We start from the raw sequence: 27,298 nt of genomic DNA on the forward strand, positions 1-27,298 counted from the left end.
CTTGAGCGAAGCCAGGACGGAATATTATTGCCCAGATTTTGATGGAGTGAGGCATCTCGTGATGTGCCCCGTTAGTGAGATTTTTTTTCCTGCACCCTTCAACTCGAATATAATTTGCGTCGTAGCTTGCTGGAAGTACGAGCTGGATACAGCCCAGCGAGGGCAACGGGGCGTCTAGGACCTTAGTGAACGGCGGGACCAACAGCCTATCTCCCTAACCGATGAGATTTAAGGATTGAGAAAAAGGAACGATGGAAAATGAGGGTGAATTAGAGTCAAAGTCAGGTGCGGAAAGAGAAAATAAAGAGAGGGAAAGAAAGCTTGGATTAAGAAAAGAGAGAGAAAAAGGAGACAGAAGGGAAAAGTAAGAAAAAAAATTAAAAATTAAAAATGTGACGTTTTAAAAATCTCTAACAATTGACTACATGCAAGACATCTCAAAGCGATTCACAAGCTGAAAACAAAAACACCTCAGAAAAGCACCCCTTGCTGCTTGTGGTAACTTTTCCCATTCCTTATACAAGCTAACCATCTAAAAAAAAGCAGGACAGATGAGGTGAATCAAGAGGCAGTGATTATGTCGTGCCAACCTTGGGTTTTAGAAGGCTGTAGATTGTTGCAGCAACAGAAGGCCGAGGGAGGTAAAGGATCCCACTGTTTTGAGGTCCTGGGAAAGAATGAGTTAGAGTTGGAAATGGTAGGTTGAGTCCTGATTTTAGTATAATGAAGATGCATGTAGCTACGCGATTGTAACAATCATTTTGCAACTGATAACACAGAGTCCCTGATGAATCTGGAGGGCCATGAGCAAGTCTTTGAACGTAGGAGATACTCGCAATGGAATCCTGGCTAAGCTCACTTGGCCTCTGCCTTGTTATCATTGGATGTCAACTCTCTTTTCAACTTGCCAGCTCTGTAAACTTTGCAGCTTTTAATAAAAACATCTATAACAAGCCTTGAACCACACTGATCTCTTCAGGAGAGGAGAGGGGGGGGTCATTAAAAAGCAAAACCAATCGAACCTTAAAAAAAATAAAGCCTGGAAGTCATGCTGTGCGATATTATCAGACAGACACTTAACATGGTTCTATCAAATTCCTCCTTCCCCTATCGAAAAGGATGTGCTGATTTTAGGTTAACATCTCAATTAAAATGGTGGACAAAGGAATTTGATGCAAGCATGTTTAAGTAAGATATTGCTAAGCGTGATTCCCAGGCTCATAGAACCGTAGAATCACAGAAAGTTACGGCACAGAAGGAGGCCATTCGGCCCATTGTGTCCGTGCCGGCCGAAAAAGAGCTATCCAGCTTAATCCCACTTTCCCCTGTAGGTTACAGCACTAACAGTGCACATCCAAGTACTTTTTAAATGAGTTGAGGGTTTCTACCTCACCCTTTCAGGCACTGAGTTCCAGACCCCCACCACCCTCTGGGTGAAAAAAACTCTCCTCAGCTCCCCTCCTTCTACCAATTACTTTAAATCTATGCCCCCTGTCACTGACCCCTCCGCTAAGGGAAATAGGTCCTTTCTATCCACTCTATCCAGTCCCATCATAATTTTATACACCTCAATTAAATCACCTCTCAGTCTCCTTTGTTCCAAAGAAAACAACCCCAGCCTATCCAATCTTTTCTCGTTGTTAAAATTCTCCAGCCCTGGCAACATCCTCGTAAATCTCCTCTGTACCCTCTCTAGTGCAATCACATCTTTTCTGTAATGTGGCCAGAACTGTATGCAGTGCTCAAGCTGTGGCCTAACCAATGTTTTATACAATTCTAGCATAACCTCTCTGTTCTTATAGTCTATGCCTTGGCTAATAAAGGAAAATATCCCGTATGCCTTTTTAAGCACCTTATCTACCTGTCCTGCAACCTTCAGGGATCTGTGAACATGCACTCCAAGGTCCCTTTGTTCCTCTGAACCTCTCAGTATCCTCCCATTTATTGTGTACTTCCTTGCCTTGTTTGCCCTCCTCAAATGCATTACCTCACACTTCTCTAGATCGAATTCCATTTGCCACTTTTCTGTCCACCTGACCAGCCTATTGATATCTTCCTGCAGTCTACAGCTTTCCTCCTCACTATCAACCACACGACCAATTTTTGTATCATCTGCAAACTTCTTGATCAAGACCCCCCCATTCACATCCAGATCATTGATATATACCACAAGAAGGGACCTAGTACTGAGCCTTGCAGAACCCCATTGGAAACAGCCTTCCAGTCGCAAAAACACCCGTCGACCATTACCCTTTGCTTCCTGCCATTGAGCCAATTTTGAATCCAACTAGCCACTTTCCCTTGGATCCCATGGGCTTTTACTTTTTTGACCAGTCTGCCATGTGGGACCTTGTCAAAAGCCTTGTTAAAATCCATGTAAACTACATCAAATGCACTACCCTCATCGACCCTCCTTGTTACCTCCTCAATAAATTCAATCAAGTTAGTCAGACACAACCTTCCCTTAATAAATCCACGCTGACTGTCCTTGATTAATCCATGCCTTTCTAAATGATGATTTATTCTGTCCCTCAGAATTGATTCCAATAATTTGCCCACCACCGAGGTTAGACTGACTGGCCTATAATTACTGGTCTATCTCTTTCTCCCATTTTAATCAACGGTACAACGTTAGCAGTCCTCCAATCCTCCGGCACCACGCCTGCCACGCCACAGCTCATAATACAAAAGAAAATTGCTGAAATTGTCTATATTTTTGTGCTTTCACTTATGACATAAAACAGATAGCGGTGAGTGGTGCAATCATCACTTTTGTGGGAGAGACTTTCATATCTCAACAGTGTTGAAGCTTTTCTCGTAACTGAAATAAAATGATTATTTTGTGATTCTTTCTGGCACACTCTCTCTGTCATACTCACTGATAATGAAAGATCTAGTATTAAAGTCTTATTCGTTCACAGGAATGCTACAGTTTTCAAAGGCTTCATTCTGGGCCCGTCACATATCGTAATGTTTTTTTTCCAAGTTCGTGTGAACCTATCCAGTTAGTGCTCTGAAAGGATCAGGTTTAAACAAATAGAACGACTTGCATTTATATAGCGCCTTTACGACCATAGGTCGTCCCTAAATGTTTTACAGCCATTGAAGTACTTTTGAAGTGCAGTCACTGTTGTAATGTAGGAAATGCAGCAGCCAATTTGCGCATAGCAAGATCCCACAATCAGCAATGTGATGTCGGTTGAGGGATAAAATATTGGCCAGGACCCCGGGGAGAACTCACCTGCTCTTTTTCAGAATAGTGCCATGGGATCTTTTATGTCCACCTGAGAGTGCAGACAGGGCCTCGGTTTAACGTCTCATCAGAAAGACGGCACCTCCGACAGTGCAGCACTCCCTCAGTATTGCACTGGAGTGTCGGCCTAGATTTTGTATTCAAGTCTCTGGAGTGGGACTTAAGAGAATTAGATTGTCCAACATTCCTCATTGAGAGTGATGGTATTCAAGCAAGTATTTTGCCACTGTCACACATCACTGAAATGAAATGACGCAGATGGACCCTTTTGAGTACTGAATGTCTTTTGGAAATTGTATGTTTGTTACCTGACAAAAATGATTTTTTTTTTAATCCTGAAGAATCCAGTCTGACCTCTCTGTTGCTGTGCTTGTGAGTTTAACAGCTGATTACACTTCAGGTGTCAAAAACAGAGTGGTACTACATCGCCAAGGCTCCTTCGACAGCACCTCCCAAACCCGCGACCTCTACCATCTAGAAGGACAAGGGCAGCAGGCACATGGGAACAACACCACCTGCACGTTCCCCTTCAAGTCACACACCATCCCGACTTGGAAATATATCGCCATTCCTTCATCGTCGCTGGGTCAAAATCCTGGAACTCCCTTCCTAACCTTCACCACACGGACTGCAGCAGTTCAAGAAGGCGGCTCACCACCACCTTCTCAAGGGCAATTAGGGATGGGCAATAAATGCCGGCCTCGCCAGCGACACCCATAACCCGAGAATGAATTGTAAAAACAATCTCTGTGACTTTGGAAACAAAATTGACATTTCCACAATCACTGGTGACTTCTACAGGAAATATCTGCAATCTGGAATCTTCCATTATCTTACCATGTCCTGAAATAAAAAGGTAAATATGGTCGATTTAAAAAAAAAACTCATGTTTATTGTTGTTATAAACTTTGTTAGGAATTATGCAGAAGAATTTTCAAAAATGATTGCAGTTTAGAAAAGTCTTGGTTTTACTGTGCACTTTGCCTGTTATATGTTTCGGTGTCACGCTGTATAACTCATACATGTATCTGTGTCATGTTTCAGTGTCACATTGTATAACTTACACATGTTCATGAGTCACATTTTGGTGTCACGCTGTATAATTCCCATGCATTTCTGTGTGATGTTTAAAATCGTAGAATCACTTGCACTCGATTGATTCAAATTTCATATTCGTAAAACAGTGGCAAATCACAACTGAACAGGTGTGCAATGCACCAGTCAACATGAAGCAGGCAGGAATTAAAATGACATAGAACAAGCCTCTGGATGGATGACTCGTACATGAGGTGGGAAGTGTTTTCAAAAAGTGTTTCCATCAAAAATTGTCATTTAGCAATAGCTCCCAATGTCAAGGAGCAGAAGATCAATCGGTAAAGGCCAATCACTTTTTATAGTCTGTCCAGCCACCATCTTGCTTTTTCTACTAAGCTGGAGACTTACAACCAGAAATTATGCTTCAAACATAACAAAGATATAAAAATTACAAAAAAATGTATGAAAAAATTAACATTCTTTTTGTTTAAAATGTCATCAAGGGTTGCCAGCTCTGGTTCAATGTAATCCTGGAGGTTTCATCACATGACCTCCTGCCTCTAATCACCCCACCCCCACACTCCCGCCATTGGTCGCCCGACATGTCCATCTTCATGGAGCCTTGCCTTCCCACGCCAATTGGCAAGCGAAAAGACTTTACCCGATTGGATTACATACAATTATGTAGAATGTACAGCACAGAAAAGGGCCATTCGGCCCAACAGGTCTATGCTGGTTTTTATGCTCCACAGGAGCCTCCTCCCACCCTACTTCATCTCACTCTATCAGCATATCCTTCTATGCCTTTCTCCCTCGTGTTCATCTAGCTTCCCCTTAAATGCATCTATGTTATTCGACTCAACTACTCCTTGTGGTAGCGAGTTCCACATTCTCACCACTCTCTGGGTGAAGACTCTGGATGATTGTTGACTGTCAGTCAAACAGCCGTTTTTCCCAACTCCAATATTTTTATTACTAATAAACATAAGTGTTCTAAGAAAATGAAAAAGACACACAATTTTTTAAGATTCTCCCTATGATTTTTCTCCTGGGTGTTGCACGCAGCAATGTCCGGGGGATTAATCTTAAATTCTTGGAAACTCCAGGCCAATCCTGCAGGGTTGGCAACCCCTAACAGGATCATTAATCAGAGGCTTTTGGCTCTGTGAAGCTTAGTGCTTGATTTCTAGATTTTTCCCAATGTCTCACTGTCAGCTAGAGAGACTCACGAAAATAGCAGCCTACAATTCGTCTGTGCCTTTTTCTTTATTTATCCATGAGATGTGGGCATCGCTGGAAAGGCCAAGATTTATTGCCCATCCCTAATGCCCTTGAGAAGGTGGTGGTGAGCCGCCTTCTTGAACCGCTGCAGTCCGTGTGGTGACGGTTCTCCCACAGTACTGTTAGGTAGGGAGTTCCAGGATTTTGACCCAGCGACGATGAAGGAACGGCGATATATTTCCAAATCGGGATGGTGTGTGACTTGGAGGGGGAACGTGCAGGTGGTGTTGTTCCCATGTGCCTGCTGACCTTGTCCTTCTAGGTGGTAGAGGTCGCGGGTTTGGGAGGTGCTGTCGAAGAAACCTTGGCGAGTTGCTGCAGTGCATCCTGTGGATGGTACACACTGCAGCCACTGTGCACCGGTGGTGAAGGGAGTGAATGTTTAGGGTGGTGGATGGGGTACCAATCAAGTGGGCTGCTTTGTCCTGGATGGTGTCGAGCTTCTTGAGTTTTGTTGGAGCTGCACTCATCCAGGCAAGTGGGGAGTATTCCATCACACTCCTGACTTGTGCCTTGTAGATGGTGGAAAGGATATGGGGAGTCAGGAGGTGAGTCACTCACCGCAGAATACCCAGCCTCTGACCTGCTCTTGTAGCCACAATATTTATGTGGCTGGTCCAGTTAAGTTTCTGGTCAATGGTGACCCCCAGGATGTTGATGGTGGGGGATTCGGTGATGGTAATGTTGTTGAATGTCAAGGGGAGGTGGTTAGACTCTCTCTTGTTGGAGATAGTCATTGCCTGGTACTTGACTGGTGCAAATGTTACTTGCCACTTATCAGCCCAAGCCTGGATGTTGTCCAGGTCTTGCTGCATGCGGGCATGGGCTGCTTCATTATCTGAGGGGTTGCGTATGAAACTGAACACTGTGCAACCATCAGCGAACATCCCCATTTCTGGCCTTATGATGGAGGGAAGGTCATTGATGAAGCAGCTGAAGATGGTTGGGCCTAGGACACTGCCCTGAGGAACTTCTACAGCAATGTCCTGGGGCTGAGATGATTGGCCTCCAACAACCACCACCATCTTACTTTGTGCTAAGTATGACTCCAGCCACTGGAGAGTTTTCCCCCTGATTCCCATTGACTTCAATTTTACTAGGGCTCCTTGGTGCCACACTCAGTCAAATGCTGCCTTGATATCAAGGGCAGTCACTCTCACCTCACCTCTGGAATGAGGTCTAGAGCCGAGTGGTCCTGGCAGAACCCAAACTGAACATCGGTGAGCAGGTTATTGGTGAGTAAGTGCTGCTTGATAGCACTGTCGATGACACCTTCCATCACTTTGCTGATGATTGAGAGTGGATTGATGGGGCGGTAATTGGCCGGATTGGATTTGTTCTGCTTTTTGTGGATAGGACATACCTGGGCAATTTTCCACATTGTCGGATAGATGCCAGTGTTGTAGTTGTACTGGAACGGCTTAGCTGGAGGCGCGGCTAATTCTGGAGCACAAGTCTTCAGTACTACAGCCGGGATGTTGTCGGGGCCCATAACCTTTGTTGTATCCAGTGCATTCAGCCGTTTCTTGATATCATGTGGAGTGAATCGAATTGGCTGAAGACTGGCTTCTGTGATGGTGGAGATATCGGGAGGAGGCCGAGATGGATCATCCACTCAGCACTTCTGGCTGAAGATGGTTGCAAACGCTTCAGCCTTGTCTTTTGCACTCATGTGCTGGACTCCACCATCACTGAGGATGGGGATGTTCACGGTGCCTCTTCCTCCCATTTGTTGTTTAATTGTCCACCACTATTCACGTCTGGATGTGGCAGGAATGCAGAGCTTTGATCTGATCTGTTGGTTGTGGAATCGCTTAGCTCTGTCTATAGCATTTTGCTTCTGCTGTTTAGCACGCATGTAGTCCTGTGCTGTAGCTTCACCAGGTTGGCACCTCATTTTTAGGTACGCCTGGTGCTGCTCCTGGCATGCTCTTCTACTCTCCTCATTGAACCAGGGTTGATCCCTTGGCTTGTTGGTAATGGTAGAGTGAGGAATATGCCAGGCCACGAGGTTACAGATTGTGCTGGAATTCAATTCTGCTGCTGCCGATGGCCCACAGCGCCTCATGGATGCCCAGTTTTGAGCTGCTAGATCTGTTCTGAATCTGTCCCATTTAGCACAGTGGTAGTGCCACACAACACGTTGGATGGTGTCCTCAGTGCGAAGACGGGACTTTGTCTCCATGAGGACTGTGCGGTGGTCACTCCTACCAATACGGTCATGGACAGATGCATCTGTGACAAGTAGATTGGTGAGGACGAGGTCAAGTAGATTTTTCCCTTGTGTTGGTTTGCTCACCACCTGCCGCATGCCTACAGCTCCCAGGAATTTTTTTTATGATTGACAGCAAGCCAGTCAGTCACAGAGTTTGTCACGATATTTATAAATGCCACACCTTCCAACATTACTGTGTTTCAATAGCAATTTACAGTCAAACCCCCAGGAACACCATTTTTAGGGGTGGTGAAGATAACCAGCATTTGTTTTCATGGAATCACACAGCACAGAAGGAGGCCATTCAGCCCATTGTGCCTGTGTCGGCTCTTTGACAGTGCTATCCAATTAGTCCCACACCCCCTGCTCTTTCCCTGTAGCCCTGCAAATGTTTCCTTTTCAAGTATTTATCCAATTCCCTTTTGAAAGTTACTATTGAATCAGCTTCCACCACCCTTTCAGGCATAACAACTCACTGCTTAAAAAAATTCTCCTCATCTTGCCTCTGGTTGTTTAGTCAGTTATCTTAAATCTGTGTCCTCTGGTTATCGACCCTCCTGTCAGTGGAAATAGTTTCTCCTGATTTACTCTCTCAAAACCCCCTCATAACATTGAACACCTTAACCTTCTCTGTTCTAAGGAGAACAACCCCAGCTTCTCCAGTCTCTCCACATAACTGAAGTCCCTCATCCTGGGTATCATTCTGATAAATCTCCTCTCCACCCTCTCTAAGGTCTTGACATCGTTCCTAAAGTGTGATGTTCAGAAATTGGACACAGTACTCCAACTGAGGCCTGACCAGCTTGATCAACTTGTCCTGCCGCATTCAAATATGTGAATCTCCAGGCCTCTCTGTTCCTCAACCTCCTTTAAAATTGTACCATTCAGTTTATACTGCCTCTCCTCATTCTTCCTCACAAAATGCATCACTTCACAATTCTCTGCATTAAATGTCATAATGGAAATTAAAATTGGGAGAGATATAGATTTGATAGAGGTTTTGACAGAGAAAATAAGGAGAAACTGTTTCCAGTGGCAGAAGGGTCGGTAACCAGAGGACACAGATTTAAGGTGATCGGCAAAAGAGCCAGAGGCGACATGAGGAAACATTTTTTTACGCAGCGAGTTGTTATGATCTGAAATGCACTGCCTGAAAGGGCGGTGGAAGCAGATTTAATAATAACTTTCAAAAGGGAATTGGATAAATAGTTGAAGGGAAAAAATTTACAGGGCTATGGGGAATGAGCAGGGGGATTGGGACTAATTGGATAGCTCTTTCAAAGAGTCGGTGCAAGCACGATGGGCTGAATGGCCTCCTCCCTGCTGTACCTACTATAATGCTATGATATGATATAAGGGCAGTTGAATCGATATTGCCCATTTTGCATTATCACCCAAAGTCTAAATTATCCCCACTGCCTCTCTTTGGACTGGTGTGAGTCTAGCCTGTGCTGCTCTAACATACCCTTACTGGCTCAGGGACATATCTAACAGGTGCACAGTGATAAGGAAAGATTAGAGCTTTGAAACAAGGCAACTGAGAGGTGACCTTATAGATGCACTGAAGATAGTAAACGGCATAGAAAAGCTAAGGTCAGAGGTCACTAGTTCAAACTAGAAAAAGGGAAGTCTGGGACTGATGTGAAGAAGAAGATCTTCCTGCAAAAGTGATCAAAGCATTGGTCAGAATCCTGGGTAGTGTTTTGGAGGTGGAAACCCTGCAATTGTTTATTGATCAACTGGGTGGTGTGATGGAGAGAGGGAGAGAGCTGGTGGGCCTTTTCAGGTGGATGATCCAAGATGGCCTGAAGGTGCCTTCCCTATTCTTTTATCTACTTTGTGGCTTTTATCCTGTATTGAGAAAACAACTGCGCAGTTTGAACATCTGTGTCAAGTCATAAATATTTCACAAACAGCTACTTTCTGTCTCTTCAAATGGGATTAGGGCTTATGGGCCATGCATTAATGTCCACCAGCTGCTACCCCAAGCAAGCATTTGTGCTTTTAATTATACGGATAATATTTTATAGTCTGTTGTGATGATTAAACGTCCATATATCTGGATACATAATACGACTAAATGCAGCCACCAAATCCACTGGGAGCGATCTCACATTTCTATTCCCTTTTGTTTTCGGTCCATCAGACCCATTAGGAGTTGTAAGTATTCCAGCAAACTTACAGCACTTGTGTTTCACAAGCTTTTAAAATTGGTTAAAAAAACCCCCCCACTGAAACAGAAGAAAGGATGTTCCGCACTGAAGCATCAACTATCTTCAGACTTAAAGGGAACATTTCGATTCAGTGGGGAAATGCGGGTTTCGTACGAAGGGTTATAGGAATATGGGTTTCATTACCACCAGTGGCCATTGATGTTGAAGCAATTGGATAAACACGCAGAGAAGTCTCTGGAAGTCTCTCCCCCCCAAAAATGCTGTTGAGGCCGGGGGTCAATTGAAATTGTCAAAACTGAGATCGATGGATGTTTGTTAGGTCAGGGTATTAACGGATATGGAACCAAGGCGGCTAAATGGAGTTGAGATACAGATCAGCCATGGTGCAATTGAATGGGGGGGGGGGCTGATTGGCCTCTTTCTGTTCCTATGATTCTATAAAACAAATCAGTGCCTCGGTATTTGCATATGTGCACAGATTGGAACTGAAAACAGCGTTAAAAATAACCCAGAAGAAAGCACGGCCGGGTTTGACCTATTGTAATACTGTCATTAAGAGATTATTCCAGCTCATTGCTCCCTAGTGGATTTTGTACATTTAAAATCCAAAGTAAATGTTGCAAATAATAAGTCCAAGATAAATCACTGGAAAAATGTAATTTGTTTCCCTTAATTTGGCAAAGTTGAAGCTCCACTCCAACAACATGCAGCTGTTAGACAAAGATCAGAGGGTCTCATCTCATTATTTTGCTACATAACTAAATATATCTCGAGGATCTGGTCACTCAGTGATCTGATTAATTTTCCTCTCTTGTTCCCTCCATGTAAACCTGCCCTAGGTGCTCTCCCTCCTCCCTGTATCATCACTTCCTCCATTACAATGGCGACTACGCTTCAGAAATATATTTCATTGGCTGTAAAACATTTTGTGACACCCTGAGGTTGTGAAAGGCGCTGTATAAATGCAAGTTCTTTCTCTCGTTCTCGCTGCATTGAAATCAAGACTCAACACTCCATCTCTTGTTGTATGGACCCCTTACTTCCCTCAGTCTCCTGTTCCTCCTACCAAACAACTTGCTTTTCAAACCCCTAACCTGGCTATCACTTAATCCCTGATTAATTCCACGTGGTCATTTCCTCAAGGATGTGCTCCTAAAGCGAAGGCAGTGCCCTTCAGAAGAGACATTAAATGAGGCCCTATCCGTACTTGTTCTGGTGTTTCTCTGGGCTTTGAAGGTCCCTTGGAACTATTTGAAGCGTTCCCCTTGGTGTGCTGGCCAACATCCCTCACTCAAACGATATTTAAAAAGAAAGACTTGCATTTATATAACACCTTTCACGACCTCAGGATGTCCCAAAGCGCTTTACAGCCAATGAAGTACTTTAGAAGTGTAGTCACTGTTGTAATGTAGGAAACGCGGCAGCCAATTTGCGCACAGCAAGATCCCACAAACAGCAGTGTGATAAATCTGTATTTTTTTAGTGGTATTGATTGAGTGCATCACTCCCTCAGTACTGCACTGCAGAATTAGCCTGGATTTTGTACTCAAGTCTCTGGAGTGGGACTTGAACCCACAACCTTCTGACTCAAAGGCGAGAGTGCTGCCACTGAGCCACGGCTGACAAAATACCATTCGGGAGCTCCGCTAATATCTTGGTTCTTAAAGCCGGCATACAGCTGAGCCACACGGACCAGAATATTCCAGGGTCAACTCTGTGTTTGTTCTAAGTCAGTTGATCTCAGCGAGGTTTGGTCTCAGCACTCTTGGAATCGGGACGAGACGGATAACACTGAGCCACGGCTGCCACAACAGATTGACTGAACATTCAGTTTTTTTAAGCGTCAGCTTTTGGATCAACGTGTAGTACTGTTGTCTTTGAGACGGAAAGTTGTGTGTGGAAGCCCCATCTGAGACTTCAACATATCGACCAAAGACACAATGAGAGGGGTTCCCCTCCACGATCTTGTCTGAAATCTGGCCACCATCGCAGCGGAGGATGTCGGGAAATTCTCCACCGCACCAACCAAGATGAGTTCAGCGAGGGCTTGGGCGATCCCTTGTGTGAGCAGGGAGGGTTGGTTTTATCAAAGAATGCAAGGCAAGTCCCTTCATTTCCATGCTCTTAAATGGCTGCTGCTCACCATTAGAAGGGAATCCAGGAGTGCAGTAGCTGGGTGAAAGTCAAGCATTCCTTGATAGGGTAAATAAGGAGAAACTGTTTCCAGTGGCAGAAAGGTCAGTAACCAGAGGACACAGATTTAAGGTGATCGACCAAAAGAGCCAGAGGAGACATGAGGAAACATTTTTTTTTACACAGCGAGTTGTAATGATCTGGAATACACTGCCTGAAAGGGCGGTGGAAGCAGATTCAATAGTAACTTTCAAAAGGGAATTAGATAAATACTTGAAGGGAAAGAAATTACGGGGCTATGGGTTCTCTACCCGAGAGGGCTGTGGATACTCAGTCATTGAGTATATTCAAAACTGAGATTGATAGATTTTTGGACACTAAGGGAATCAAGGGATCTGGGGATCGGGCGGAAAGTGGAGTTGAGGTAGAACATCAGCCATGATCTTACTGAATGACGCAGCAGGCTCGAGAGGCTGGATGCTCCTATTTCTTATGTTCTTATGTTCTTATGAAAGAGCAGGGGAATGGAACTAATTGGATAGCTCTTTCAAAGAGCCGGCACAGGCACGAGGGGTCAAATGGCCTCCACCTGTGTTGTACCTACTATGAGACTATGTTACTAACACCATCTTGGGAACACCATCGTCACATCGACTGCAATGGTTCAAGAAGAAGGCCCACCACCACCTTCTCAAGGGCAACTAAAAATGGGCAATACAAATGCAGCGCTGCCTACATCCTGCGAAGAAAAAAAATGTTTACACTAGTGGATGTCCTGTGGTATTGGTCATGGTTTTATAAAGAAAGTACGCAGTAATTAGGGATATGCGCTCCTTCTCCCACGTACATTGTGTTAATGCTACAATATGACCTATTTCCTGGCTGGATCATTGTTGTAATATTCGGTTGTCCCTGGGATCCCATGTTTTTACACTAATTCCTGACCACCCTCACCGTCCTCTGCCTAATAATAGTTTTTGCCCACTTGCTGCCAATTCTGAACAGCAAGGTCTCCAGCTCCTCCATGTTCACCTGGTAAATTTTAACATTGATTTTAAAATTTTCATCCTTGTTTTCAAATCCCTCTATGGCCTCGCCCCTCCCCATCTCTGTAACTTCCTTCAGTCCTGCAACCCTCTGAGGTCTCTCTGTGCTCCTCCAACTCTGGCCACTTGCGCATCCCCGATTTTCATCACTCCACCACTGGCAGCCGGGATTTCAACCGCCATGGCCTTAAGCTCTGGAATTCCCTCCCTAAACCTCTCTACCCCTCTCTCCTGCTTTAAGACGCTCCTTAAAACCTACCTCTTTGACCAAGCTTTTGGTCTTCTGTTGTAAAATCTCCTTATGTGGCTCAGTGTCAAATTTTTTCTGATTACGCTTCTGTGAAGCACCTTCGGATGTTTTACTACCTTAAAGGCGCTATATGAATGCAAGTTGTTTGTTTGTTTGTTGTTGTTGTTGTTGGCTTGAAGTCTCTCCATTTCAACAAGCCTTTCAGGGCATTCTCAGTTCAAATGGCCCTGGCAGTGAGGTTAGGGGATGGGGAATAAATAAATGAATAAAGTCAAGATGGCTGCATAATTGTTTTGCAGTTTCTGTAATGATCAGTCCATCCGCAACATTAGTTTTAATCCTGGGCATCAAATTTCAAATCTACCCCGCCATAAATCTTAACCTGGCCTATTGCTGCCCTATCAGCCTCCTCCCAGTCATCAGTAAAGTGATGGAAGGGGGTCATCCACAGTGCCATCAAGACACTGCACTTACTCACAATAACCAGCACGCTCACATTCAGTTTGGGACTCGCCACAATCACTCAGCTCCAGACCTCATCGCAGCCTTGATCTAGACATGAGGGGAACGCCAGAGGAGAGGTAACAGCACCTTCCCTCGACATCAAGGCAGCATTCGACTGAGTATGGCAGCAAGAAGCCCCAGCAAAATTGAAGTCAGTGGGAGCCAAAGGGTAAACCCTCCAGTGGCTGAAGTCATACCTGACACAAAGGAAGATGGTTGTGGTTGTCAGAGGCCAGTCGTCACTGCCCCAGGACTTCACTGCAGGAGTTCCTCGGGGAAGGGTCCTCTGCCCAACTATCTTCAGCTCCTTCATTCGTGGCCTTCCCTCCATCATAAGATCAGAAGTCTTTGGCTCCATTCACAATTCCTGCGATAATCAAGCAACCAAGGCCAGCTTACAGCAAGACTCGGATAACATCCAGGCTTGGGCTGACAGGTATCAGGTAACATTTACACCAAATACGTGCCAGGTAAAGAACATCATGAACAAGAGGAAACCCAGCTATCTTCTCTTGACCTTCAATGGCACCACAATCGCTGAGCTCCCCATCATCACCTCCTGCGAAGGTGGGGGGCGGGATCAGCATTTAATAGAAGCTGAACTGGAACAGCCATGTCTGCACCATGGATGCAAGAGCAGAGCAGAGGCTGGGTATTCCGTGACAAGTGGCTCATCTCTTGATCTCTCAAAGCCTCTCCACCATCTACAAGACTCAAGTTAGGAATGTGATGGAATACTCACCACTTACCTGGATGGGTGCAGCCACAACAATACTCAAGAAGTTCAACACCATCCAGGACAGATCAATTCACTTGATCAGTGCCCCTGTTACTCGACTCAATATCCACTCACTCCCCCACCGGCGCACTGTGGCTTCAGTATGTACGATCTGCATGATGCAAAGCACCAACTGACCAAGATTACTTCGACATTACCTCTCTCCCCTGTGACTCCTACCACCAGTTGCATTAAGTACATTAATTGACTGACGGGTGAGACCACTGCCTGAGAATCAGCTCTTGCTCCAAACTGTAGCCAGTCCTCTTCATAAATCAGAGGAGGGTTTTGATATGGGGTTTTGAGTGGCACTTGTTCTGAGGGATAGAGGTTCAGTGAAGCCTAAGGTGGACCATTTTGGTCTGTAGACCCTCGTGACTGGGTGCCCACGTATGAAGAAGAGCTGTCTCCTTTAATCTGCCCTCATGCACATCCTCATCCTCCTCACGACATGAAAATAAAGGTATTCTCATGGGGAAATCCATGTCCAGAGTGTTGAGTAATACTTGGAGCAGGACTCAGTAAAAGTAACAGTAAAAGTCCTGACTCAACCTCCAAAGCACTTTAAACAATGCTATGCAGGCAAAGAAACACAAGCCTTCAGCATGAGCACCCAAAATGGCCTCCTCCAAGATGTATCTGCCTGAGGGATACCAACTGCGGCCTGTACTATCACATTTACAGTGGGTGGAAATGAAGGGGGAGGTGTTGGAGGGGCTAGCCACGCCCCTTTGCCCCTTGACACTATTTACATGGGGTGGTAAGCACTCCTGGTGAGTTTTAAAGGGGAGGAGAATGCAGGTGCAGTTTTTGGGGCAAATTTGAGGCACTAGCCTTAAAGATCCCATTCTGCCCTTTTTCTTCAAAACAGGTGGTAATTTAGAAGAGAATTCCCCCTACAGCTCCTACCTGCATCAATTTTTCTTTCCTCTTACAGATTTTTAAAACCTGACCTTGGCATCACCTAATCCCTACTTCCTGATTGATCTTTATTACCTTTTAACCCTAGTGCTGTTCCAGGAACATAGCAACAGGAGTAGGCAATTCAGCCCCTCGAGCCTATTCTGCCATTCAATAAGATTGTGGTTGATCTGTACCTCAATTCCATTTACCTGCCTTTTGCTCCATATCCCTTGATACCCTTACCTAACAAAAATATATCAGTAACTGTCTTGAAAATTTCAATTGACCCAGCATCCATGGCTGGTTGGGGAGAGAGTTCGAATTATATCGAATTGCAGCAAAACTACAGCACAGAAATAGGCCATTCGGCCCAACTGGTCTATGCCGGCCTTTGTGCTCCACATGAGCCTCTAGATTTCTGCTATCCTTTGCATGTACAATATTGGCCTAGGTTTCCCAATTTAAAAAAAAGAAATGTATGGTTAAGATGTGTCAGAAAGGGACAGGCCCATTGAGCATAATGGCCTATGCATCACTAATAGATCAGCCATGATCTAAATGAATGGTGGAACAGGCTAGAGGGGCTGAATGGCCTACTCCTGTTCCTATCGTCCTATGTTCCGATGCAAATTGTTATGTTCTTCCATATGTCCAGTCACCACTTCTCCTGGACAGCCGCCTATATCGGGGAAATGGTGCTGACTGTCCGCCATTACCAGAAGTGTCAATTACAAAGAAGCGGCTGAAACCGTATTAAACGGGCTGACTATTTCGGGCAGTTCAAGCAGCTGTTTGGGGGGGGGGGGGGGTCATCTTCCTTCCGCTTGCTCCCGTCCACTGCTGTTCGCCCTGCAGCACCTGAATCAAGCTGATGATTATACTGGACATAGAATTACATAGAATTTACAGCCAATTGGTCTGTGCTGGTGTTTATGCTCCACACGAGCCTCCTCCCTCCCTACTTCATCTAACCCTATCAGCATATCCTTCTATTCCTTTCTCCCTCATGCGCTTATCCAGACTCTCCTTAAATGCATCTCTGCTATTCGCCTCAACTATTCCTTGTGGTAGTGAGTTCCACGTTCTCACCACTCTCTGGGTAAAGATGTTTTTCCTGAATTCCCTATTGGATTTCTTACTGACTCTCTTATATTTGGACTCCTCTACAAGTGAAAACATCTTCGAACTTGTGCGAACTTTGAAATTGACCACGGCACTTGGTAGAGCTTTTCCCTCTTTAAAGGCGTTATTAGGGACTCCGATAGATTTACCGCCCACTGCGTTCATGTTCACGTCAACGCACCCGCAATATCTGTACGCGCAGATCTCCCACGGGTAGTGAAGCGGTGCTGCGATCAACTGTAGCAAATCCACTGTCACCCTGGCAACGATCAGCGAGTTCAGCAGGGTCCTCAAACCAATCTTCCAATGATAATGCACCTAATTAAATTCTCTGCTGGCTGCGTTAGGTGGTTTATAAATCCTGGTTGCCATGATTTCGCCTGGTCACATTCCTGCCTCACTGAGAACATTGTCTACTATTATTAAAAAAAACAATATCTACAAAAAGGGACTTTGAGTGAGAGGGAGAGACACTGTCCTGGTCGGAGTCAAGCAGTATTTCTATTTTCTTTTCGCTCTTACTTGTTGGCTCGGGTTTGACTTTAAACTTGAGCAACACCGCACTGAGTGATGCATCTTGAAATGAAAAATGACGAGAGGCAGTACAGGCCTGGGGGTTCATGTACACAAATCTTTGAAGGCGGCAGGCCAAGTTGATAAAGCCGTTAAAAAAAGCATGTGGGATCCTTGGCTTTATAAATAGAGACATCGAGTCACATCAAAACTCCAGCACAGAAACAGGCCATTCAGCCCAAATGATCTATGCCGGCGTTTATGCTCCACTTGAGCCTCCTCCCTCCCTACTTCATCTAACCCGATCAGGATACCCTTCTATTCCTTTCTCCCTCATGTGTTTATCTAGCTTCCCCTTAAATATATCTCCGCTATTTACCTCAACTATTCCTTGTGGTACCACATTCTTACCACCCTTTGGGTAAAGAAGTTTCTCCTGAATTCCCTATTGGATTTATTAGTGACTATTTATATTTATGACCTCCAGTTTTGGACTCTCCCACAAGTGGAAACATTTTCTCTATGTCTATCCTATCACTATCTTAAAGACCTCTATCAGGTCACCTGTCAGCATAGGGTACACAAATAGGGGCATAGAGTACACGAGCAAGGAAGTTATGTTAAACCTTCATAAATCACTGGTTGGACCTCAGCTGGAGTATTTTAAAAGCAAAGTCCGGGTGCGTTGGGGACGGGGGGGCAAAGAAAATCGTGGTTTTTGGAGCGGGCAGGAATCCCGGCTCTAACACGCTAAGGAACACGCACGACCCAGTCATCTGGGTGCGTCCGCTATTCCCCGAACCCGGGAATCCCGCCGGCAATTAAAGCTGGTGGGATGATATTTAAAGCAGCAATTGAACTAGTTGAAGTAGTTTAAAAATGAATAAATGCAATTTACAATGAAGGCAAGTGATTCCAACGCTGCCTCAATGTGTTTCCCGTGCCATGTGGAACAGGCCGTGGTGAAGGAGTCATGTTTTAGCTGGCAGCCATTTGGACATTTAAATGCCTGTTTGACAGAGGGGGATAAAAGGTGAGTTATTGCAGCAGTTCTCTCAGACAAACTTTTGGCTGGGAGGTCTTTGTGTTTAGACTGAGGATTTTTGGTTTCCACTGGGAACTATGGGAACACTGGGAACTATGGGTCGCATTATAGTAGTGTGTTGTGTCCTGCACAACATGGCACAACAGAGAGGGTACCTGTTGATGAGGCCCCATGCCCTCATCCAGCATCCACATCTGCCATCCACATTGAGGAGGAGGAGGAGGAGGAGGAGGAGGAGGACGAACCCATGGGCAGAGCAGCGGCTCACCTGGCTGCTCAAGAGGCCAGAGAGTGACACATATGTGAACATAAGATCAGAAAGTGAGAAGAGTCCAGTCCTCACACCACCTGGAAAGAGCAGCACCGACACCAGCTATCCCCCCTGCACAAAACAGTCCTGCAACTACACATACACCCACTGTAAAGTCACCCACTGGGTGGCATCAAGTCTCACCATTCATGGTGAAGCACATGAAAGGGCCCTATCACACAAGCCAGTCAAGAATGGGCAAGACGGGGCAGTCGAGGTGAGAATGATAACATTTAACGTGACTTTAACAAAAACCAAATATAAATGGAAAACATGATAGTCTGTCAGACACCCTTGTGCATCCCCTTCATGATCACATCCTTCGCCTTCCTCTTCCCACCGCTTCTACGTGGTGCATCCCCTGTGGCTGCAGCAGAGGTAGTGGCAGGTTGCTCATGTTCATGCCCTGACTGATTAGATGCTTTGGTCCTACTCCCTCTTGGTTTTGGAGCCTGTGAGGACCCCTCCAAAGACTGCTCCACCTGCACCTGTGCAGGGGCAGACTCGACCACCTGGAGAGGAGGCAGCATTGCGGGTACTGGTTGAGAGGAGGGGCAACGGGTGAGACATGGGAGCGCTTTGAGTGGCGTCCCCACTTCCATGTCCCCTTTTGCCATCATCCCTCTCCAGGACCAGGCCCACATCACTCCTACCACCCTGCTGGAGAACAGTTTGGAGGACATGTATGATGCCTTGGAAGCCCAGTTGTAAAGTATCTATCTGCCTATTTAAGGCGGAAGAATGTTGTTCACCCTGAGTCCGAACGGCCGTTGTCAGGGCCTGAATAGACTCATTTGTGAGTCGTGCTTGAAGCTTGACGAAGGCGAGCCTTCTCTCAATCGCAGACATTCCCGCACTTACCTGTGACACTATCTCAGACATTTCTGCAGTTCCCTGCGACACTATCTTAGACATTTCAGCAGTTACGTGCGACACCATCTCAGACAGTTGCTCACGTCTCTGTGACACTATCTCAGGGATTCCCTCCCGTACCTGTGCCACCATTCCACTCATGCAGGAGTTGGACTCCTCCATCCTCTGAGCTATTGTGGAGAGTGTGCGTGGCTCCTGTTCCAGTACCTCGCAAATGTGCTGCTGTCCATCGATCATTCTCCTTTTAAAAGGATGGCCCCTGAGGTTCAGCATCTGCGTCCAGCTGAGCAGAGCCTGGAAGGGAATGCGCCCACCGACGCGGACTCTCCACAGCTGCCCCGACGCCAGTGTCTGCTCGTGCTCACTTGTGTGTGGTGACTCACCAGGTGCCAACCCAACTAACTGACTACTACCAGGACCCACCAAGGTGTGAATATCTGCGCTGGTGAATGGCTCACCATGATGGTGACGGTGCAAACTCAGAGGCCGGCAGATCCTCTGAGAAATCACCCTCTGCCATCACTGTGTTCGATGAAGGGCCTGTAAGAGAACAGAAGGCAATATTAAGCATCATCAGAGATGTGTCATGTTACGATGAGCATACTGAGGTGTTAAACATGGCAAGGCATGTGAACATCAATTCATATTGTGTGTGAAGAACTTTAAAGTTGTGTCACCAGACATTGTGGGGTGCCAGTCTCGGTGCCCCCGAAGGACAGGCACTCGAGGGTGTGGCTGATCTGCAGAGCCTCCCCATCCCGTCTGTGAGGACAGCTACTTGTTGTGGCCCCCCTCCAGTCCTCGCCCTCTCGTGTGCATTTTGCTTTCTCTTCTCCTAGAAGGGGACAGAGAACAGACGTGTGAGTGAGTGATGGTGAAGTGGCCAACCGATGAATGCATTGGTTTGGGTGAGGCTGACCGCGAAAGAGATGCATCAGAGGGTGAGTATGAGACAAAGACATCACGTTGGATCAGGATTGGGGTGAGTGGCAGTGGTGGGGTGACTAATGGGGAGGTGAAGAAGTGCAGGTAAGTTGAGGATAAGCCTTAAGTGGGTGTGAGGAGTGATGTGAAAGAGTAGTGTTGGCAGTGCAGAATGAGTTGGGGGCGGGGGGCGGGCGGTAATGTGAAACACGGAATGTAGGAGAATCAATAAGTGTACTCACTTTTGCTGACCTAGTTAGGTCATTGAAACGCTTCCTGCACTGGATCCAGGTGTGGGAGATGTTGCTGCTGCTGGTGACCTCCTCTGCCACCTCGAGCCAGGCCTTTTTGGTGGCACTTGCTCCTGTCGGCCGGATAAAACACATCCCTCCTCCTCCTCCTCACCCCATCCAGTAGCAGCTGAAGTGAGGCATCGCTGAATCTTGGAGCAGCCTTGCCCCAGTGCTGCTCCATTGACTCTTTGCTCCAGCAAAATCCATTGGAGCAATGGCCCTTTAAATCCAGGCGCTCCAGCAGATAGCCTGTCATGCGGGTGCGCAGTCCACCCGCTGCACAGCTTTCGGACGGCAAACCCAGATACAAGATTAATGGCCACCAATTAAGTCGCGATCGAGTGGGGAAAGGTAAGTTTTTATTAGTCGGGTTTGCCGCGTGCCTATTGACCCCCCCACCGACTGCCATGCCACCCCCCTTTTAAATTTGAGCCCATTGTGTCCAACTCTGGGCACTACACTTTAGAAAGTACATCAAGACCTCAGAGAGAGCAGAGGAGATTTACTGGAATGGTACCATGGATGAGAAGGTTCAGTTATGTGGAGAGACTGGAGAAGCTGGGATAGGTCTCCTTAGAGCAGAGAAGGTTAAGGGGGAGATTTAATAGAGTTATTCAAAATTATGAGGGGTTTTGACAGAGTAGATAGGGAGAAACTGTTTCCACTGGCAGGAGGGTCGGTAACCAAGGAACTTAAGGAAGTGGTAAGAGGGCACTTAGAAAATCATAATATGATCAGGCAGAGTCAACACGGTTTGATGAAAGGGAAATCATGTTTGACAAATTTATTAGAGTTTTTTGAGGGTGTAACTAGCAGGGTAGATAAAGGGGAACCAGTGGATGTGGTATACTTGGATTTCCAAAAAGGCATTCGATAAGGTGCCACAGAAAAGGTTGTTACACAAGATAAGGGCTCATGGGGTTGGGGGTAACATATATTAGCATGGATAGAGGATTGGTTAAAGGACAGAAAACAGAGAGTAAGGATAATCGGGTCATTCTCAGGTCGGCAGGCTGTAACTAGTGGGGTGCCACAAGGATCAGTGCTTGGGCCTCAGCTATTTACAATCTATATCAATGACTTGGATGAAGGGACCGAGTGTAATGTATCCAAGTTTGTGGATACAAAGCGAGGTGGGAAAGTAAACTGTGAGGAGGACACAGAGGGCTCGATTTTGAAAGGGTGGCGGGATGGCAGCGGGGGGAGTGGGGGGGTCAATGGGCGCACGGCAAACCTGAATAAAAAAACTTACCTTTCCCCACGCGATCGCGAGGTAATTGATGCTCATTAATCTTGTTTCCGGGTTTCGCGCCAGCAGCCAGCCTGATTGACAGACTGGCTCCCTACAGGAGCTGCAACGTTGAGGTGGTGGGGGTAGGGGGGGGAACGGAGAAAGAGAGAGAGAGAGAGAAAGAGACATCATGTCATCCATCACTGCAAGAGAGAGTGGGGGTGAGGGGTGACAAAGATGGGGGGAGACAAAGTTTGGGGGGAAAGATGAGGGGGCAAAGATCGGGGGGGACATCGGAGCTGGGGGGTGTAGATGACATTGTTTCAAAGGTAGGTTGATTTATTTTTTTACGTTGTGAAATGTTATTTTATTTTGTTTATTTACTTTATTTTTGCCTGATCCGACCCTTCACCCTGGTTTCACCGGGCGTGAATCAGAAGCCGTGTGAAAGCCGCCCAGGTAAGCTGAAAATTGTTTTAACTACCTAATATATAAGAAATAAAGTAACTTAAGTATCTCAATGAAGTACGTTTGTTTCTTAAATATCATCAAAGCCGGCGGGACTTCTGGATCTGGGAACGGCGCACACACAGATGCGTGTTGGAGCCGGGTTCGTTTCCCGTTCCTCATTTCTCCAATTTTCGTACCCTCCCGCCCCCAATACGCCCGCACTTTCATTTTAAAATTAAGTCCAAAGAGTCTACAAAGGAATATAGGCAGGTAAAGTGAGTGAGCAAGGAGGTGTCAGATGGAGTATAATGTGGGGAAATGTAGGAAAAATAGAAAAACAGAATATTTTTAAATGGTGAGAAACTATTAAATGTTGGTGTCCAGAGAGATTGGGGTGTCCTCGTACAAAAAACACAGAAAGTTAGCATGCAGGTACAGCAGGCAATTAGGAAAGCAAATGGCATGTTGGCCTTTATTGAAAGGGGGTTGGAGTAAAAGTGTAAGGAAGTCTTACCATATTTGTACAGGGCTTTGGTGTACCTGGAGTACTGCGTACAGTTTTGGTCTCCTTACCTAAGGAAGGATATATTTGCCTCGGAGGTTCACTAGATTGATTCCTGGAATGAGAGGGTTGTCCTATGAGGAGAGGTTGAGTAGAATGGGCCTATACTCTCTGGAGTCTAGGAGAATGAGGCGATCTCACTGAAACATATAAGATTCTGAGGGGTCTTGACAGGGTAGAGGCTGAGAGGTTGTTTCCCCTGGCTGGAGAGTCTAGAACTAGAGGGCAAAGTCTCAGGCTAAGGGGTCGACCATTTAGGAATGAGATGAGAAGGAATTTCTTCACTCAGAGGCTAATCTTTGGAATTCTCTACCCCAGGGGGCTGTGGATGCTGAGTCGTTGAGTATATTCGAGGCTGAGATCGATAGATTTTTGGACTCTAGGGGAATCAAGGGATATGGGGATCGGGCAGGAAAGTGGAATTGAGGTCGAAGATCAGCCATGATCTTATTGAATGGCAGAGCAGGCTCGAGGGGCCGTATGGCCTACTCCTGCTCCTATTTCATATGTTCATATGTTCTTAACCAGAGGACACAGAATTAAAATAATTGGCAAAAATGCCAGGGGCAGCTGAGGAGAATTTTCTTTTATTTAGTGAGTTGTAATGATCTGGAATGCACTGCCTGAAAGGGTGGTGGAAGTAGATTCAATAGTAACTTTCAAAAGGGAAATGGACAAATACTTGAAAGGGAAAAAATTGCAGGGCTGTGGGGAAGGGGCAGGGGGAGTGGGACTAATTGGATAGCTCTTTCAAAGAGCCAGCACAGGCACGATGGGCTGAATGGCCTCCTGCTGTGCTGTATCATTCTATGATTCTATGTTCTCTTTTACGCTTTTCAACTTTACAATGTTGGCCTTGGCCCTCTAGCTAGGGTTCTCAGTTAAATAAATTGTGATGACTTATGTCACGTTCTGCAATCCGGGGAGCGGTTCACGGGGTGCGATCACAGAGGTGGTCACATCCGTGCCACTGAGCTCGAGAGATTTGTGGTTCGCTTCAACAAATCAGTCAAAGTAAAGTAACTTCAAGAAGAAGCAATTTACTTCGTCTGAACTGAACAAAGTATAAGACAGTGGCAATTGGTAATAGATAGGTTCATGGCAAAACAAGTAAGGTAATTTAACAACAAGCGATAATGCAGAGAATCAAATACCGGACAAAGTCACTGCTTCTCGGCAGTCAGCAGCTCGATGAGGTAGGACGACGGAGAACGGGAGTATGACTAAAAGAGCCTTCAATCGCGTTCTCGCTCCGATCTGGTTGAAGACTGTTGCCCTGCTCTGGCGCTAGTCTTTATATAGTAATGGTTGTTTTCAGGTCACAATGTTCTTTATTAGTTTTGACCCCATCCGTGTGGTCAATCGCCCGAGTCTGAGTAATGCCTATTCATCCATATGGTTATCAGCTATTTCGTCACTTAGGTCAGCTATTGTCATGTTGGTGATTCCTTGACCTTATTCATCTGGACTTTGTAGCCGAGTCTTCAGCTGATTGTCACCAATGCAGTTTATGCTTACATACACAGAAATCAGATTTGGGTCCCTGAACAATGGGAAATCAATAGGACCTTGGTTACATATATTATTCATTACTCTAACTTCCTGATGGTCACCACTGCTTGATCTAATTGATGCCGTTGCCCCTTCGTGAGATATAACTTGTTTGGGGGCATCAGGGCCCTCCATGGGGAAACAATTATCAGTGGTATATGTTATTAGTATCAGTATTAACCTGGAGTTGGTTAGCTGAGGGTAGGGCTGTTACACTTACAGTTTCTTTCCTCGACTCAGGGGGTCCAGCGGTTTTGTTGAGACTGGGGCAGTCTAATTATCTAAGCTCCTCTTTTGGTGTAATGACTAATAGGGGAGCAGGGAACTTCTCCCTGGTGTCCTGGCCAATATTTATCTCTCAACCAACATCACTAAAACAGATTATCTGCTTATTAACACATTAGTGGGACCTTGCTGTGCGCAAATTGGCTGCCGCATTTCTTACATTACTACACGTCAAAAAGAAGTACTTCATTGGTTGTAAAGCGCTTTGGGACATCCTGAGGTCGTGAAAGGTGCTATATAAATGCAAGTCTTTCTTCTTTCTTTCTAATAGCTCTTTCCACTGGGGTCGGTGTTGGTAATGTTGCTGTTTACTATTTTTGTTAATGATCTAGGTGTAGATGTTGGGGGAATGATCTGCAAGTTTGCAGATGATACCAAGGTATGTGCGAGAGTCAGAACTGTAGAGAATGCTCGACTACTACAAGTGGATCTAGATGTGTTGGGGGATTGGGCCCGTGACTATCACATTATGTTTAACTTAGAGAAGTGCAGTGTTATGCACATGGGCAGGGTAAACGCTGAACATACACGCATCGTTCGGGGAAAATCTAAAGCTGGTGGAGATAGAAAGAAATCCGGGTGTTCTAGTGTGTATATCGCTAAAGGATCATGAGCAATGCAATGCAATGAAGCAATCTACTCTTTGTTGTGTTAACCTTTAAACAAGTTACTGCTTCCGGGGCCAATGTGTCTTCATAAATTCTGACCTGCTTTAATGGGTTTCCTGAATCGTCAGAGTCAGCTTCTGCATCCGACAAATAGACCACAAAGTATGAGCTGGCTGAACAATGGGAAAGATCCTGGAACAGAGAAAGCACAGCTTGCCATGTGTCAGCCGTGGCTCAGTGGTAGCATCTCTTGTCTCTCTGAGTCAAGAAAGTTGTGGGTTCAAGTCCCACTCCAGAGACTTGAACATAAAATCTAGGCTGACACTCCAGTGCTGTACTAATGGTAGTGCTGTCCTGTTGTAACTCCCCTGCTCTTCATCAAATAGTGTTGTGGAACCAGATCGGGCCTTAATTCAATTTCTTATTACAACAGTGACTTAAATTTCTCATTACACTTCAGAAATAATTCATTGGCTGTAAAGTGCTTCAGGACATCCTGAGGCCGTGAAAGGCTTTCTACAAATGCAAGTTCTTTCTTCCTGTCCAAAAGGCAGCACCTCTGACACTGCAGAACTCCTTCACTACTGTATTGAAGTGTCAGTCTAGATTGAACCCACAGTCTACTGATTCAGAGGTGAGAGAGCGACCTTCTGAACCATGACTGACACTTGCTAAATGTGGACATAAGAATGAATAAAGGGAATGTAAAAACATATGACTCTCTCCTCGCTCTCCTCCTTTTATCGCCAATCCCACGCTCCACGCTCTCGCTACTTCTTTTATTGCTGATCCCGTGCTCCGTTCTCTCTCTCCCCCCCCTCTCTCGCTCCTCCTTTTATTGCCAATCCCTCGCTCCGTTCTCTCTCTCTCTCCTCTCTCGCTCCTCCTTTTATTGCCAATCCCGCGCTCCACTCTCTCTCTCTCTCCTCCTTTTATCGCCAATCCCGCGCTCCGTTCTCTCTCTCTCTCCTCTCTCGCTCCTCCTTTTATCGCCAATCCCTCGCTCCGTTCTCTCTCTCTCTCTCTCCTCTCTCTCTCCTCCTTTTATCGCCAATCCCTCGCTCCGTTCTCTCTCTCTCTCCTCTCTCGCTCCTCCTTTTATCGCCAATCCCGCGCTCCGTTCTCTCTCTCTCTCTCTCCTCTCTCGCTCCTCCTTTTATCGCCAATCCCGTGCTCCGTTCTCTCTCTCTCCTCTCTCGCTCCTCCTTTTATTGCCAATCCCTCGCTCCACTCTCTCCCTCCTCTCTCGCTCCTCCTTTTATCGCCAATCCCACGCTCCGTTCTCTCTCCTCTCTCTCTCCTCCTTTTATCGCCAATCCCTCGCTCCACTCTCTCCCTCCTCTCTCGCTCCTCCTTTTATTGCCAATCCCTCGCTCCGTTCTCTCTCTCTCTCCTCTCTCGCTCCTCCTTTTATCGCCAATCCCGCGCTCCATTCTCTCTCTCTCTCTCTCCTCTCTCGCTCCTCCTTTTATTGCCGATCCCGCGCTCTGTTCTCTCTCTCACTCCTCTCTCGCTCCTCCTTTTATTGCCGATCCCGCGCTCCACTCTCTCTCTCTCTCCTCCTTTTATCGCCAATCCCTCGCTCCACTCTCTCTCACTCCTCTCTCGCTCCTCCTTTTATCGCCAATCCCTCGCTCCGTTCTCTCTCTCACTCCTCTCTCGCTCCTCCTTTTATCGCCAATCCCTCGCTCCGTTCTCTCTCTCTCTCCTCTCTCGCTCCTCCTTTTATTGCCGATCCCGCGCTCCACTCTCTCTCTCTCCCCTCTCTCTCTCCTCCTTTTATCGCCAATCCCGCGCTCCGTTCTCTCTCTCTCTCCTCTCTCGCTCCTCCTTTTATTGCCGATCCCGCGCTCCACTCTCTCTCTCTCTCCTCCTTTTATCGCCAATCCCTCGCTCCACTCTCTCTCACTCCTCTCTCGCTCCTCCTTTTATCGCCAATCCCTCGCTCCGTTCTCTCTC

The sequence above is a fragment of the Heptranchias perlo genome, chromosome 2 (genome assembly GCF_035084215.1).
Source record: "Heptranchias perlo isolate sHepPer1 chromosome 2, sHepPer1.hap1, whole genome shotgun sequence".
In the NCBI taxonomy this organism is placed as follows: domain Eukaryota; kingdom Metazoa; phylum Chordata; class Chondrichthyes; order Hexanchiformes; family Hexanchidae; genus Heptranchias; species Heptranchias perlo.